The sequence below is a fragment of the Lagenorhynchus albirostris genome, chromosome 2, assembly GCF_949774975.1.
Source record: "Lagenorhynchus albirostris chromosome 2, mLagAlb1.1, whole genome shotgun sequence".
Taxonomy (NCBI): Eukaryota; Metazoa; Chordata; class Mammalia; order Artiodactyla; family Delphinidae; genus Lagenorhynchus; species Lagenorhynchus albirostris.
Genome location: NC_083096.1, coordinates 155,715,020 through 155,730,785, shown reverse-complemented (window position 1 = coordinate 155,730,785; position 15,766 = coordinate 155,715,020). Strand labels below are relative to the sequence as shown.

General features: G+C 50.4%; 1 long non-coding RNA gene across 1 annotated transcript in view; it reads left to right on the top strand.

Annotated features, from left to right (window-relative positions):
- The first annotated feature begins 9,317 nt into the window (after positions 1-9,317).
- The window catches only part of LOC132516270 (uncharacterized), a 42,313-nt gene continuing 35,864 nt past the window's right edge, over positions 9,318-15,766 (top strand). The window contains exons 1-2 of the long non-coding RNA XR_009539291.1: positions 9,318-9,620; positions 11,172-11,397. This is a non-coding gene — a long non-coding RNA (uncharacterized LOC132516270). The remainder of the gene's footprint in view (positions 9,621-11,171; positions 11,398-15,766) is intronic.

Genomic DNA, 15,766 nt, shown 5'->3' with positions numbered 1-15,766 from the left:
AGGGTGCTGGGACGAAAGTCATTTAGCCCTGAGCAGGAGATGGAGTGGGATGGGGTCAGGGAAGGCTTCTTGGAGGAGGTGATTGTTGGGCAGATCTTGGAGGATGAGTAGGAGTGAGTCAGATGAAGAGCCGAGAAGAGCAAGCCAGGCTGAGGGAGCACAGGCATGGAGTTGTCTGGCTCATCCGGGGTGGCTGGAGACGGGGAGTGAGTTGTAGGAGTTGAGGAGGTGTAGCTGGAGGAGATCACCCAGTGCACCGGGGAGCCAATGAAGGCCTTTAAGAAGGAGAGTCGGGGTCAGAGTAGAAACATCACTCTAGCTTCTGCAGTGGGGTGGGGACTGGAGGTGAGGGGTAACCCGGAGACAGTGAACCTGAGCGAGGCAATGGGGAGGAAGGGGAGAGGAGGGGGCCAGAGGGTGTTGCTGAGTCAGAATCGATACCAGGCAGAAATTGGTTAGATAAGACGGAAGACTGTGGTGGGCAGAGGTCAAAATCAGGTGCAAGAGCCCAGCAGCAAAAGAGAAAGTGGAGTCTGGGCAGAATTATAAAAGGCTTAGGGAGGTGGGAGAATGCAGGAGAGAGAGAGCTAGAGGCCTGACCCTGCAGGGGCCTGTAGGTGGGTACGTAGGTGGAATGTTTGGGGAAGACAGTGGGGGGAAAGGCAGTGACAGTGGGGGGTTGCCGGGTCAGCTTTGTATTTTTGGAAACCTTTTCTTTCCTCTTCTTGCCCGTGTCTAAAGCCTGCCCAGGGATCCTTGGTTTTCTGATGTATAGATCAGATGGGGCTGATGGTCTGGGCCATTACCATACAGTTGTGAAGTAGATTACAGCTGGGCCCTGGTAATAAGTTCCTGCCCTCAAGGAACTTCCAGAAACAGATGCTATTGTGTAGTCGATGCCGTGATGGGGGAGGGGGGGCAGTACATAACAGGTGCTCAATGAAGATTTGTTGAATAAGTTGTCTGTAGGGAGAATTCAGGAAGACTTCCCAAATACGGTGAGCCCTGAGCTGGGTCTTAAAGCAGGAGTGGACATTAGCCATGTGAGAGGGGAGGGGGCTGCGCAGACAGTGGAGGGACACGTGACAGCACGGAGGACTGGGAGGGTTGTAAATTCAGTGAAGACTGGAGACGAGTGTGGTTGCAGTGGGATAGAGGCCGTGTCATAAAAGACCTTGAATATCAGGCTGAGGAGCATAGATTCCGCCATCCTCCGCTGCATCCCCCGCCCCCCCCCCCCCCCCGCCCCGGGCAATGTGAAGCCATAGAAGGCTTTTAACAGAGGAATACCTGGTGAGTTTTGTAAATTTTATAAATATTGCTCTGGGTACCGGGTATGGGATCCCGACTGAGGGAAGGCAGAGCTAAGGACGCAGAGGCCAGCGAAGGGGTCTTTGTGGCTTAGCTTGGGGCAATGACCATGCTGCTAGACCTCTCGGATTTCTTTTAAGGAATGGAGCACCAAACCTTTTTTTTTTCTGGCTGCGCCACTCAGCTTTCCGGATCTTAGTTCCTTGACCAAAGGTAGGATTGAACCCAGGGCCACGGCAGTGAAAGTGTGGGGTCCTAACCACTGGACCACCAGGGAAGCCCCTACGAAGCCTTTTTAAATGAAGGTAGGCACAGGGCAAGCAGCAGGGGTCTTGGTCCCCACCCCATGCCCTGCCACTATCCAGCCCTGTGACCTTGGCTTGGCCAAGTCAATTAGCTTCTCAGGGTTTTAGGTGGTTCTTGGGTAAGGAGACCCGAAGGAGGTGATGCAGGTAGAAAGGGAGGGATGTAGGGAAGGGCTTTGTTTCCCTCACCTCCTTGGGGGAGAGTCGCCTCAGGGCACAGGAGGGCCGGGAGAGGGCCTCCCGCCTTCCTCCTTCCCCCTGCTTGACTGGACTGGAGGAGGGTGAGGATAAGGGCAAGCCGAGCTCATGTATTTTCATGCCGTGGCCTTGACACTCAGCCCCACAGTCCCAGCTCACAGGGGCTGGGAGGCTGCTCTGGGGTGGGCCGACCCCACCCGCAAGCAAGCAGACACTCCGCTATTGTTCAAAATGGAATTGGTCCCAGGAAGCTTGGAGCCTGCGAAAAACCGCTATGAATTTTGCAAAACAGCTCTGAGGCGGTAAAGCATGTCAGAAGAATCAAATGCGGAAATCCCTATTTAGAAACTCCACTCTGGACAGGCAGGATGTGCCCCGAAAAAGATGGGACGCAGGGGCTCTGGCTCTAAATGCCCCCCTCCCTCGTAGCCTCGGAGGGTGCCCAGACCACACCAGAGGAGAGACAGCCCCATAGTGCCCTGTCCCCGCTTCTGCTGGGTGTGCCTGGCCTGGGGTTGAGCCCTTCATAAGGCACCTCCACCATTCTTTCTTAATGTACGTATACTTTTTTTTTCTTTTGAAAGCAGCTTTATCATTTTGTAAAAAAGGATACATATGCTCATTGCAAAAAATTCAGACAATATGGAAAAGTTCAAAGAAAAATGTAAAAATCACCTCAGATTTCACTATCCGGAGATAACCACATAACATTTTGGTGAACGTCCTTCCAGACTTCTCTCCGTGCATAAATATACACAAATAGATTCCACGTATGCAATTCTACCCTGAGTGAGATCAGACGACACATGCTGTTCTGTCACCTGTTTTTTTTTTTTGTTTTTTTTTTTTTGCGGTACACGGGCCTCTCACTGCTGTGGCCTCTCCTGTTGCGGAGCACAGGCTCCGGACGCGCAGGCTCAGCGGCCATGGCTCACGGGCCCAGCCGCTCCGCGGCATGTGGGATCCTCCCGGACTGGGGCACGAACCCGCGTCCCCTGCATCGGCAGGTGGACTCTCAACCACTGCGCCACCAGGGAAGCCCTGTCACCTGTTCTTTTTCCCCCCACTCAGCAATATGTCGTGGACATCCTTCATGTCAATACATACAGATCCACCTAAAAGTTTTAATGCCTGTATTATATGTATGGATATACCTCACTTACCCAGTCCCCAGCTGATGGCGATATGTGTGTTTCCAATTGTTTTGCTCTTATAAACATCCCTGCAATGAAAGTCTATGTGCATATATCTTTGTGCATTCGTTCATTCATTCATTCATGCAGCAGATGTTTATCAAGGGTATTCTATGTAACGGGCCAGTACTGGGCTGGGGATAGAAATGGGGAATAAAACTACATGGTTGGTCCTTGCTTTTGCCGAGTTTATGATGTCGTGAGGGGAGAGGGCACCCAGCCCCAGCCCCTGCCAGCAGGGAAGGCGGCAGTTTTTTTGCGATGAGCTTATGTCTTAAGAACTTACAGAAATAACTATCCAATTAGCACATGATATGCAGTACAAAGGAAAAGTATACATAGTATGAAGGAAAAGTGCAGAGAGAGACAAGAGAAGGTAACTTAGACTTGGGAGTCAGGGAGGGCTTCTCTGAGGAGGTGACATTCAGGTTGAGAGATGAGTGGGCAAGAGTTAAGGTCGGGGGATGGAAGGGGAAAGGATGGGTGGGTGTGGAGGGGAACAGCAAGAGGATTTCACTTAAAAGGAGCAGTAGTTTTGATGATTAACATATGGAAAATTCCTAAAAATGGGATTGCTAGGTCAAAGGGTAAGCAGAGTTTGCATTTCCTCACATATTGTAAATTGATTTCCACGAAGGTATTACGCATTTACTGTCTCAGAAAGGGTAGTGGCGGGGTTGTCGTGAAGAGTTGGTGGAAGATTCAGTGCAAGCAGGCACCGAGGGTTAAGCGCAGTGGTCGTGTACAGGAAGCGAGCTGGTCGCTGCTGTTGCCATTATTATTATAATTATCTTTGACAATCTAATCGGTGAAAAATGATATCTCAGCTTTGTTTTTTATTTACAGTTTATTTATTTTTTATTTTTTTAACATCTTTATTGGAGTATAATTGCTTTACAATGGTGTGTTAGTTTCTGCTTTATAACAACTCAGCTTTGTTTTTAACCGTGTCTTTTTTTCGATTCTGCAGGAAATGGAGCCCTTGGGGGGGAAATGAACTATCTTTCTTTCTTAAGCCACCTTTGTCAGAACCTTCCTGTGCCCCTGGGAGAGGCAGGAAATATTCAGGGTCCCTGGCCTGTGGTCCCATGCTCCCAGCAAAGCCCCTGGGACTTAGAAATGATTCCAAATCCCGTGTGGCTCTGGGTTTCCCAAGGCAGGTGCCAATCAGAGAGGAGGGCGGTTTGGAACCTGTGTAGGATGGGTGTTATGCCCTTGGGGAGGGACAGGCAGAGAGGTGAGGGCGCTGCAGGCAGAATCCACATGCCATTAGGAGTGCTTGGAGATCCCAGGTGTTTCTGGATGACATTAATGCAGTTAGATGAATATTAACAGAGTGGCTATTAATATTAATGACAATAATAAACAAGTGTGAGGATTATTTTTAAAGAGGGCTGCTGCTCCAGCTGTTGCCTCCCTTCGTTAAGAAGCTTCTGAGGTGCTCAGCCTTCCTCCTCCCAGACCTCATGCAAGAGTCAATGGCATCCTCGTGACCCCGGCCTGGGCTGGGACTGAGCCAGAAGGGCCTTTCCAACACTTTGGATTGAACGAGAATCAATGCAGGAAACCCCGAGTTTCCATCCAAGGCTCTCTGGGCCATGTGAGCGGATGGGGGCCAGGGAAGGGATGAATTGGCTTGTGTGTGGGCAGCCAGCTGCAAGATGCTGCTTCTGACCCTCTCGGGCGTAAGGCCCTGCCGTCCCCATCCTCAGAGGAGCGTGGGCAGGGGGCTTGCGAGGGGCCAGGCTCTTGCAAAGGTGGCTGGAGGAATTACCCTGCTAAAGTGGTCATGAATTATAGAAGAGCGGGGAGGAAGGCCCAGAATATCATATGTGTAAATAAACTGGGGTGGCGGCCACACATAAAAGCCAGCCACCAAGCTCTTGGACCCGCTGCGCCCCTTCTCCTGCGCCCCACTCGTGCCAAGTACCACAGTGAGTCGCTTGCAACCTCCTTCTTCAAAGGATTTGTTAATAAGTCAATGACGGAACATCTAAAGGGGAAAAATATTTCTCTTTATAGTTGGAGATAATTGTCCCAGGAAAAAAAAAACAACAAACCTTTAATTACAGCTCACATGGAGAAAGCTTGATTTGTGGGCAGAGCCCAAATGCTGAGGAGCTGGATGTAAAATATTTGTAATATTTAGGGAACCTAGAGTTTTACATAAAAGTAAACAGCATTGCCTGAAGGCACAATTTCCAGCAACACAATAAAATGTGCAGTGAATTTATGGCGGCCATCCATTAGCTCTTACCAAGGCAACGTCGCCCCTATCTGTCGTCCATCATTATAATAGAGGGTTAATGCACTGAATTTACATAAAAAAGTCATATTGTCTGCATGAATTATTTACACTCGAAGCTGTTTTTACAGCTTGGTTTCAAGCTGGATTCTGGGAGAGATTCTGCCAGTAAATTACTCTGTGGAGACCTGGTTCTATAACTACACGCGTAGCCGGCAATGAAAAGAAAGGAAAATGGGCCGGCCCTGGCGGGTCGTTGGCGCTGACGCCTCGCGGGTGGGGGCTTGGGAGGCTGTGGGACTTTGCTGCTGCAGATGGGGCTCCGTGTCTGGGCCCGTGGCTTCGTGGTTGCTGCCCGGATGCCCATGCGGTCAAAGCCAGTTTGGGCTGGTGGAAACACAGTGATCCTCCAGAGGTGTCTGAGGGCTCCTGGTGGCTGAAGTTAGAGGTCTTTTAGGGGTCGGGGTCCTGGAAAAGGGAGAGGAGCTGCTGTGTTGGTTGGCGCAGGAGTCTAGCTCAGCAGTGCAAGGGAGACCCATCGTCCCCATTGTACAGATGGGAAGACTGAGACACCAAGAGGCACCTACTCAAGGAGCAGGAAGCCCATTCATCCCAGGTGGGCCTGGGGAATGTGGGATGTGCAGACACTTAAGACGTTGGGGGAGAGTGGGGCTGGGATGAGGCATCCTTGGGGTGCCAGTCCCCAAGGCTCCCATCTCAGCCCTTAGGCTTTCTAGGACGTTTAGTGAATCGAAGGCAGTTTTTGTGGTTGGGCTGGGGATGAGCTGTTGTGTGGCACTGGCTCCTTAATTTTCTTCACTTTAGGATTTGGGGGCTGGGTGGGAGTTGCTCATGCTTCCAGGTGATGTGGAGTTAGTGGGGGCTAGTCACGCAATGGAGACACACCTGGATTTTAAATTCCATGCCAGCGGCGTGGCCTTGGGCAGGGCTTTTACCTTCTGGAGGCTCAGTTTCCTCATCTGTAAAATGGGATTTTTAATCCTGACCCTCCCAGACTGCCCCACCCTCTGGAATGACAAGAGGCTCGAATGGAATAACGTGCCCTGGGAGGTGTGTGATGTTACCAGCAAGGTCACAGGAGACAGAGGTCAGCAGAGGGAAGCCCTGAGGTTAGGGCTGATAGAGGGACTTGGAGAGCACAAGACAGACAGATGGAGGGAGAAGGCCAGACAGTCAGACACAAAGAGATAAAAAAAAAAAAAAATCCCAGAGACAGAGAGATGGGGAGAGACAAAGAACAAACACAGAAACAAAGAGAAAGGGATAGAGAGGGAGCAGCGGGAAAGAGTCGAAGGTCACAGGGAGAAAGAATCAGGCAAACCCAGGCTGCCGGAGCCTCAGACATCCTGGAGCCCTGAGGATGTTTTCCCGGCCAGGGAAGAGGTTGGCAGGGCGGGGTCTGCACTGGAGCCGCCTCTTGCCTGGACCTCCTTTCTCCCTCCAGGCCAAGTGGCTGGGCTTCTCTCTGGCCTGCAGGCTCCTGCCTCCTCTCCCTCTGCTTTTCTTTAGCGCCAGGAAGCCCGAGCCGGATGCTGGGCCCCTTCCTCCCCCATCCCCCAGCACCTGGGACGGGCATGTGCTTGTCGCTGCTGCTCTCCAGGTCTCCCGCCCTCCTGGAGCAGCCGCCGTGGGTCCCAGGGGCCTGGAAACCACAAATGACTCCCTGCTGACGGGTTGCTGGCTGCCTACTGCCTGCCAGCCCGTCCCGCTGCACATGGCAGATAATCACGTGAGGCAAGGGAACCCCTCCTGCCCGTGGTCGTGTGATTTAAACCTGAACTTTGTTTTGCTTTCATTCCCCAGAGAAGCAAGATTTAGATTATAAATTTCTGTCTTCCTGGGAGCGTGCACACACACACACACACACACACACACACACACACACACACACACACACTGCAGACTCCCCATGCGTGAATACTTACACACAAACGTGTCCTCCCTCATTGCAAACCACGTGTGTACACATTCACATATGACGCGTCTGCATGCACACACGTGCCGTCCAGGGAACTCACGGCCACAGGTCAGGACAGGAGGAAGATGCTGTGATGGCTGGAACAGCTGGGACGGATGGGGTGGGCGGGGGAGGGTGAAGTGGACAAGCAACACCGAAATTGCCAGAAGCTCTCCAAACCTCACCCCACCCGGTTGCCTGGAGGAGGGTAAAGAGGTTCATGCTTTTGTGTGAATATGTGTGTGCAAGTCTGTGTGCTTATGTGTGGGTGTTCCCAAGCGTAGGTGCCTTTGTGGATGCCGCTGGCCTCAGGCAAGCTTGGTTGCCTCTCTCTTGGCTTCAGTTCCCTCTGGCCACTGAGGGTCCTGCCAATTCTGACTTTCATCTTTCCGGGTGACCACAACGGTATGTTACTCTGAGGTTTGAATAAACTGGGCTTGTGTGTGTGTGTGTGTGTGTGTGTGTGAGAGAGAGAGAGAGAGAGAGAGAGAGAGAGAGAGAGAGAGAGTGAGAGTGACAGTTTGTGTGGGAAAAGATCTGTGGGTGTGTTTTGTTTAATGGAAGAATTAGTGAGGGTGAGGACATGAGGCCATCCTGGCTTAAAACTGCATCCTCCCTCTTTTTACTCCTTCTCTGCTTTAAAATTCTCCATAGCATCTACCACTATTGAACACACTATATTTACTTAGTTGCTGGTTTCTCTTTCCCCTGCCAGGATGTAAACTCCATGAAGGCAGGAATTCTAGCTGTTTCGTTCATGTCTGCATCCCCACTAGTAGAACCATCTCTGGCACATGGTAGCTTGTGTGTTCAATAAATATGTATTGAATGAATGAATGAATGAATGAATAACTTTATCATCTCTTTCAAGAGTTCCCATAAATGTCATTTTTTTTTTTCCCTGAAAATGCTGTTAAACGTAAAGTATCACCTGTGGACCAGTAGGAGTTGACATCACCAAGGTGCAGATGAAGGATGGAAAGCAAGGAGAAAGGAGAAGTTCCTTTTTAAGAAAGAGAAAGTTGCTTATCTTTCCAGGAGCAGTTTTGATGGAGTTCTGAGAAGGAAAAACAGATTTCAGGGTATCAGGAAGGGAGGTGGAGAAGACCAGGTAAAGACAGTTGGTTTGGAAAAGAGTTGGAGGAAGACGGAAAAAACATATTAGCTGGAAGAGGCAGTGGGGTCCCCTGATCATTCTCACTAACCTAGAGACATTCATCAACCTTCCTGTCAAATGACCCAGGTCCGTGGTATGTGGTAGCTTAAGTAGGTTTTCAGATATTTGTGACAGGGAGTATCTCACTGAATGTGGGAAGTAATGGAAACATGTCTAGGATTGGGCTTTCCAACACAGGAGCCGCTGACCAAGCATATGTGCCTATTGAGAATGTAAGTGTCACTTAAAAAATTTTTTTTATTGAAGTATAGTTGATTTACAGTGTTGTGTTAATTTTTGCTATATAGCAAAGTGATTCAGTTATACATATATACATTCTTTTCCATTCTGGTTTATCGCAGGATATTGAATATAGTTCCCTGTGGTACACAGTAGGACCTTGTTTATCCATTCTATATATAATAGTTTACATCTCCTAATCCCAGTCTCCCAATCCATCCCCCCGCCTTGGCAACCACAAGTTTGTTCTCTATGTCTGTGAGTCTGCTTCTGTTTTGTAGATAAGTTCATTTGTGTTGTATTTTATTTTATTTATTTTTTTGCAGTACGCGGGCCTCTCACTGTTGTGGCCTCTCCCGTTGCGGAGCACAGGCTCCGGATGCGCAGGCTCAGCGGCCATGGCTCACGGGCCCAGCCGCTCCGCGGCATGTGGGATCCTCCCGGACCGGGGCACGAACCCGTGTCCCCTGCATCGGCAGGTGGACTCTCAACCACTGCGCCAACAGGGAAGCCCTGTGTTGTATTTTAGATTCCACATATAAGTGATATCATATGATATTTGTCTTTCTCTTTCTGACTTACTTTGCTTAGTATGATAATCTCTAGGTCCATCCATGTTGCTGCAAATGGCATTATTTCATTCTTTTTGATGGCTGAGTAATATTCCTGTGTGTGTGTGTGTGTGTGTGTGTGTGTGTGTGTGTGTGTGTGTGTGTATACACCACATCTTGTGTCACTTTCTTAATGGGGCCCTGACCACCCACTTAAAATTGCTACCTGCCGCCTCCCAAGCACTCCAGTTCCCCTTATCTTGTTCTCATTTTTCTTTTTCCCCGTATCACCTTCCAATACACTGAATGATTTACTAATCTCAGTTGATTTTTCACTGCTGATATCCCTGTTAGAATGAAAGCCCTCACAGGGAGCAGGGCCTTGATCCTGTTTGGCCACTGATGTATCCCACGTGCCTGGAAGAGGGCCTGGCAGGTAGCAGGTGCGTAATCAGTATTTAGCGAATGAATGGGTGGGCTTCTGTCTGTGTAGGGAGGGTGTGGTAGACTTCGGAAGTGTCTGTGTGGATGTGCTTGTAAAGCGAGTGCTGTGGGGGTGTGATTGTTGAGGGGCTGTGTTTCTGACCGTGGGGATGGCCGTGTTTGGGAGGACGGGGGCCTTGCTGCAAAGCTCTGTCCTCTGAAGCCCGAGGCCAGTTCTCTGATAGAGGTTTCAGGTCCTGGGCTTCCCGCTTGGACGTTGTCAAGAGTTTACAGCAGACTCAGCAGACCTCTGGGGGTGGCTTCCCCCAGAATCTCAGGAATCCTTTCCTGGGCTGGCTGTCCCTTGGGTGGCCATGGACTTGAGCCCCAGCCCTGGCAGCTTCCTGAGCTCACTCCCTCATCCCCCCATGGGTAGACCTGGGCCCCAGGCTCAGTGAATTCCCTCAACCTGCACCTTGGTCTGAGCCCTGGGCTGGGAGGAGTCGGGAGACGGGTGAAGGCTGGCGGTCAGTGCTGGAGGACGTTCATGCTGTGGGGATGGACTCAGTATCTGGATATTCTGGGCATGTGGCTTCTGGGAGGAACCTTGAGCAGGTGGGGATCCTGGCCATTGGGGGTTCAGGAGGCAGAGGTCAGGTCACGGGCTTCAGTGTTTGACAGCAGGTGGCTGGACCCTGATGAAAGGCTGGGAAGAAAGTGCAGGTTGGCCTTGTGCTGAGTCAAGGGCCCAGGGGTCAAGGAGCCCAGGATGCGTGTATGGAGATCAGCCTCGGGGGCCAAGGCCAGGACCCCACTGAGCACAGCCTTCGGGGAGCAGTCCCTCAGCCCAGCCCCTTTCTATGTGAAGGTGGTGGGAGCAGAGCTGCTGGAAGGTGGGGGTGAGGAGCGGCCACCCCTGTGGACAGCAGTGTCAGGACCCAAAAGGTGCTCAACCATGTGAACTTTGGGCCAAGGCCCAAAAGACAAGTGCAGCAGGGCCAGAGACAGTCGCCCCTTGAGGCCAACACTGAGGAACCATTGCCTAATGTTTAGGGTCACACAGAGCTCTGCTTAGGCTTCACACTCTCCTGCTGTGTGATCTTGGAAAGCTTACTTAACCTCTCTGAACCTCAGTTTCCTCACAGGCAAAAATAGAGATACGTTTAATTTCATACCAGAATTGACAGGATTAGGCTGCTATTCTCACTGTTATTACTTTACTAAAAAACTATACAGATCCAGGAAGGGAAGACTGTCTTGACAGAAATTCACATGAAAAAGAGCCAGGGTTTTGGCTGATCTCAAATTAGTGTGAGGGCCTAGCACAGGTACTGAAATCTGTGACACTCAGAAAAGAGGGCAGTGACCCCTGGAGCCAACATGGGTTCACCAAGACCAGGCACATCTTTCAGATTCTCGACAGCTTAATGACTGGTGGAGAAAGGAAATGGGCTAGCATGTGGTGGAGTGGAATCGATTTACTGAGCACCTACTGTGTGCTGGATGCTTTGCATACATGGTCTTGATCTTCAGAAGCTTGTGCGCTAGATGTGACAGTCTTTATTTTGCAGATGAGGAACGGAGTCTCCAGGAAGTGAAGTGACTTGCCCAAGACGCTTGGAGCGGTGATTCAAGCCTGGATCTGCCTGACCCTTTCTGCCATATCACGCTGTCCTGCAAGACACTGGACAGGATCTCTCATGACTCTTGAGGACATGATGGATGGTCGTGAGGGCACAGAAGGGGCTCCCATCTGGCTGAATGACAACCATGGAATGTTCTTATAAGTGGAACCAGGTCAGTCTGTGAAGGTCTTTCAAGGCTGCTGCGGGGCCCTGACTTCTATCCTGTTCTGACCAATATATGCCAAGGACCCAGAAGAAGATGTAGAGGGTGCAGGCCTGTTATTACCATTGTAGAACAGAGAAAAAGGACAGAGGAAAGCTCAGATAGCAGGATCAGGATCCACAAAGATCTCAATAGGCTGGAGTGACAAGGTGAACTTAGCATGATGAAATGTCACAGGGATAAATGCTGGGGCCATCTTGACTACAGGAAACCATTGTAGAGAGGAACAGCAGCTCGTGAGAAAGGGATTTAGGAGTTCGAGGGCCAATAAATTCAGTATGAGTCTGTAGGCTACATTAATAGAGGTAGGGGGTTTAAGTCAAGGGAGGAGGACCACCACCTTGGTCCAGCCTGCTCTCTGCCCTGAGGCAGTCTCTGTTGTACATATTTGAAGGTCATGTGTTATTTTCTGCTTTTTCAGCCCTTCTTCTTTTTTCCTGTGGGGGGGTGGGGGGTGTTCTTAGAAGGGCAGAGCCCTTCCGGAGTTTGACCCTTATATTCTTTCCAGAGCAGCCCTCCAGAATGACACCTTTGAAGGTGGAAAGGAAGCTGCAGCTTTTTTGAACTTTTCTTTGAGCAGCAAGTGCTGGATCTGATCTATATGCCAAACCGCTCTCCTTTGGGGAGAGGAAGGTGCTAGTCGCTGAGTGTCGTGGAACAGGGAGGGGTCCTGGTCCCCTTGGCTGCCGGTCAGGTGTTTCCACCGCTTTTCCAGCTGTCTCCCTCTGCTCTTGGAGCCCTTAGTCCGGTGGTCATTGGTTTGCCAGAGCCTGGCAGGGCTGGTTCTCCCATGCTGGAGGCAGGCAGGAACAGAGAGCCTTGCAGTTGCTCATGTCAGGGCTGGATCCCTGCTCGAGCTGGGGTGTCACCTGCCAAGCTGAATTCGGCACAGGAAGCGCCTGGCGGGGAGACGTACATTTGAATGTGGAGGTTCTGTTCCACTCTGAAATGCACTTCTTCTGGCAGCTGCAGTGAAGTGAAGCTGTTGCACTTCCCTCTCTCGTGCCAGAATCACAGCCACTTTTTCCTGAGAAAGAAACGGGGCTGCAGACAGTTTTACTCATTAAATACTTCTTTTCCTCTTAAATCTGGTTTTGTAATTTTTTGGTTTTTGCATGACCGGAAAAATAAAATGGATGATATTGGAATAGACAAGGCATTTGTGATAGGAAGGTTAAAGCGGATTGTTGGGGGTGGGGAAGGGCGTGGGGATGCCCCACGTTTCTGCACACAGGCTGCTCATAGCCTGTTGAGGATGGGAGTGAGAGAGAGTCTGCCCACCTCCCAGACCAGAGGAGCCTTTTTCTCCAAGTGTCTTGGGGATTCGCTGAGAAAGGCTGTGGGAAAGGGAACTATCATTTATCAAGAACCCACTAAGTGCTAGGCCTGTAATGTGGGTGAGGTCATTCAGTCCTCATAGCAACCTTGGGGGACAGGATCCATTCTGTAGATAAGGAAAGTTGAGGCTCAGAGGGATTAGGGTGAACCAGTCAGGGATATACTTACTGAACTGGGATTTGAACCTCCCTCCCTCCGACCTCAAATGCCATGCTCTTTTTGCCCCTCGTTGTTACTGTGAGCAGTTGTATATCGAGCTGGGGGGATGTAAAAGGAGGAGGCAGAGGAGAAGGAGAAGGAAGAAGATGAGGAGACATCGGCCAGCTCTGAGGAGTGGGCATCCTACCTGGCAAGACAGAACAAGACCCTGACCGCTGTGAGTGAGCCAAGCCCTAGTTGCTGAGTTCTGACAAATATGGGTGGTTTGGGGGGAAGGCTGCGGAGTGTGGATGGGTTTGGCTTGATAACCAGGATGGGCTTCCTGGAGGTGGAGGTCCCTGGAAGTTGAGTGTAGGTGAGGGAATGGCCTTGCTGCATGAGCAAAGGCAGGAAAGGTCCGAGTCTGGCTCGGGTGTGGGGAGGTAAGTCCGGGGTGGGTAGTGATGATTGCAGTAAGAATGTATACGTTAGAGTCGGGGCAGTGGGGGTGATCAGTTTGCAGAGTGTATTGTAAAGAAAGAGCCCTGGGCTGAGAGGCAGATGCCTAGTTCTTGTCCTGGCTCCGCCACTGGCTTGCTATGTGATCTTTGGCAAAGCCCTTCCCCTCTCTGGGCCTTAGATTTTCTGCCCAAAAAATGGTGGAATTGGACTAGAGGATCCCTAAGGACCTTGGTAGGGTCCCATAAAGAAAGAAGGTGGTGGGCTTCCCTGGTGGTACAGTGGTTAAGAATCCACCTGCCGATGCAGGGGACACGGGTTCGAGCCCTGGTCTGGGAAGATCCCACATCCCGCGGGATGTGGCTCTAGAGCCCGAGAGCCACAACTACTGAAGCCCGTGCGCCACGACTACTGAAGCCCGCGTGCCACAACTACTGAAGCCCATGCGCCTAGAGCCCATGCTCCGCAACAAGAGAAGCCACTGCAATGAGAAGCCTGCACACCGCAACGAAGAGTGGCCCTCGCTCGCCGCAACTAGAGAAAGCCCACGCGCAGCCACAAAGACCCAACGCAGCCAAAAATAGAATAAATAAATAAATAATAAATAAATTTATTTTAAAAAAAAGAGGGTGACAGTAGAATCCAGAAGGCCTTGAGTATCAAAACGTGGCATTAGAATCATGAAATGTTGGTGCTAAAAGGACCCCCGTTGACTAAACCATGTTACTTTATGTCTTAAAGGATGAGTAGTTTTCAAGGTGGAGGGAAGGTAGATGGGAGAGGAAAAAGAGGGCATTCCAGGCAGGGGGGTATAGCATGAGCAAAGGCATGGATGGAAGCAAGAGGCAGGTGTGCAGGGGACACCAAGCTATTTGGTGTTGTTGGAGAATAAAGGCCAACACGAGGTGGAGGCAGAGGTCAGGGATCAAACAGGAGAGGGAGATGTGGCCAGACCTTGGAGAACCAAGGGGCTTTGACTGCATCCTCTGGGTAATGGGGAGCCATTGAAGGGATGGGAGGGACATGCTCACAGTGGCAATTTTGAAAGACCACTTTGGCAGCTGTGTCTGTGATGGATTTGGCCAGGGCTGGGAGTGGGTCCAGGCCAGGGATGAGTGCAGAAAGACCAGTTAGGACGTTGCTGTCTCATCTCAGGTGACAGTCTGAGTCAGGAGAGCAGAGTGGGTATGACGGGGACAGCGTCTGTTCCAGAGGAACTAGGGAGTGGAGTAGAGAGGACTTGCTGATTGATTGGTTATGGGGAGTGAGGAAGAGGGAGAGTCAGGGACTCCAGGTTTCCAACTTAGTGATATTCACTGAGACAGGAAATACCGGAGGAGGAATAGCCTTTTGGGAAAGGTGATGAATTCAGTTTTGGATTTGGTGAGTTTGAGGCATCAATGGAACAAGCATGGAATGGCTTTTTCATTCATTTTCTCACTCATTCACTCAGTCAGTCATTACTGGGCATTTCCTATGTGCAAGGCACAGCTGGGTGCTGCCTTCCTGGAGCTGTCAGTCTAGAGGGGCATTCAGAAAGTTCTTCCTTATGCCGAACCTCGATCTGCTGAACTTTCTCCCACTGGTCTTATTCTGTCCTTTAGGACCTCTCAGGGGTCTACCCTCCTTCAGAGATGAGAGATCAGTGACTATGGTTTCCTGTATTGCCTCTGGTTCAGGTAATATGGAGATGTGCAGAGAATGTGGACTTCAGAAAATTGTAAAGAAATGGATTTCAGCCTGAGCGCCTTTTTGTATCGCCTCATCTGTTACGTGGGTTTTGTAAAACCTCTGTTCCAGGCAGTGGTGTGCTGGAGTGGGTTCCTACTGGCTTATAGAACCAATTAAGGACATTTCTTCCCAATTCTGTGTTCAGTGACATCCCATTGGGAGCTGGAAGTTGACCGTGGCGGGAATATTTACACCACAGAGATTAGCGAATACTACAAATCAGGGCTCTTTTGTTCTTCCAGATTGCTAGATGGTAGATAACGAGCATACCACTGCTTACAGAGTTATGGTTAGGATGATGAATGTTGAACCCCTGGCACACGGTCCCCACATGTGCACACATGCTTGGCACACAGTAGGTGTCATAAGTGTGACTACCTTCTCCTTTGACGTTTCTCTTGTTTGAGAAAGACTACTGTTTCCTTTGCTCAGAATAATAACCCTCCTTCAGCCAGGGCTTTCTCCATGCTTCAGACAAGGTGGTTCTGATGGAAGCTGCCATCCTTCTTACTCCCCTTGGACTTCACAGAGAGATGGAGTCAAAGGATGAGGATTTTGGAGTCTTATGAATCTAGGTTTGGATCTTGGCTTTGCCTCCTGCTAGCTATATAATAACCCTGAGCAAGTTATTTAATTGCTCTGAGCCTCAATT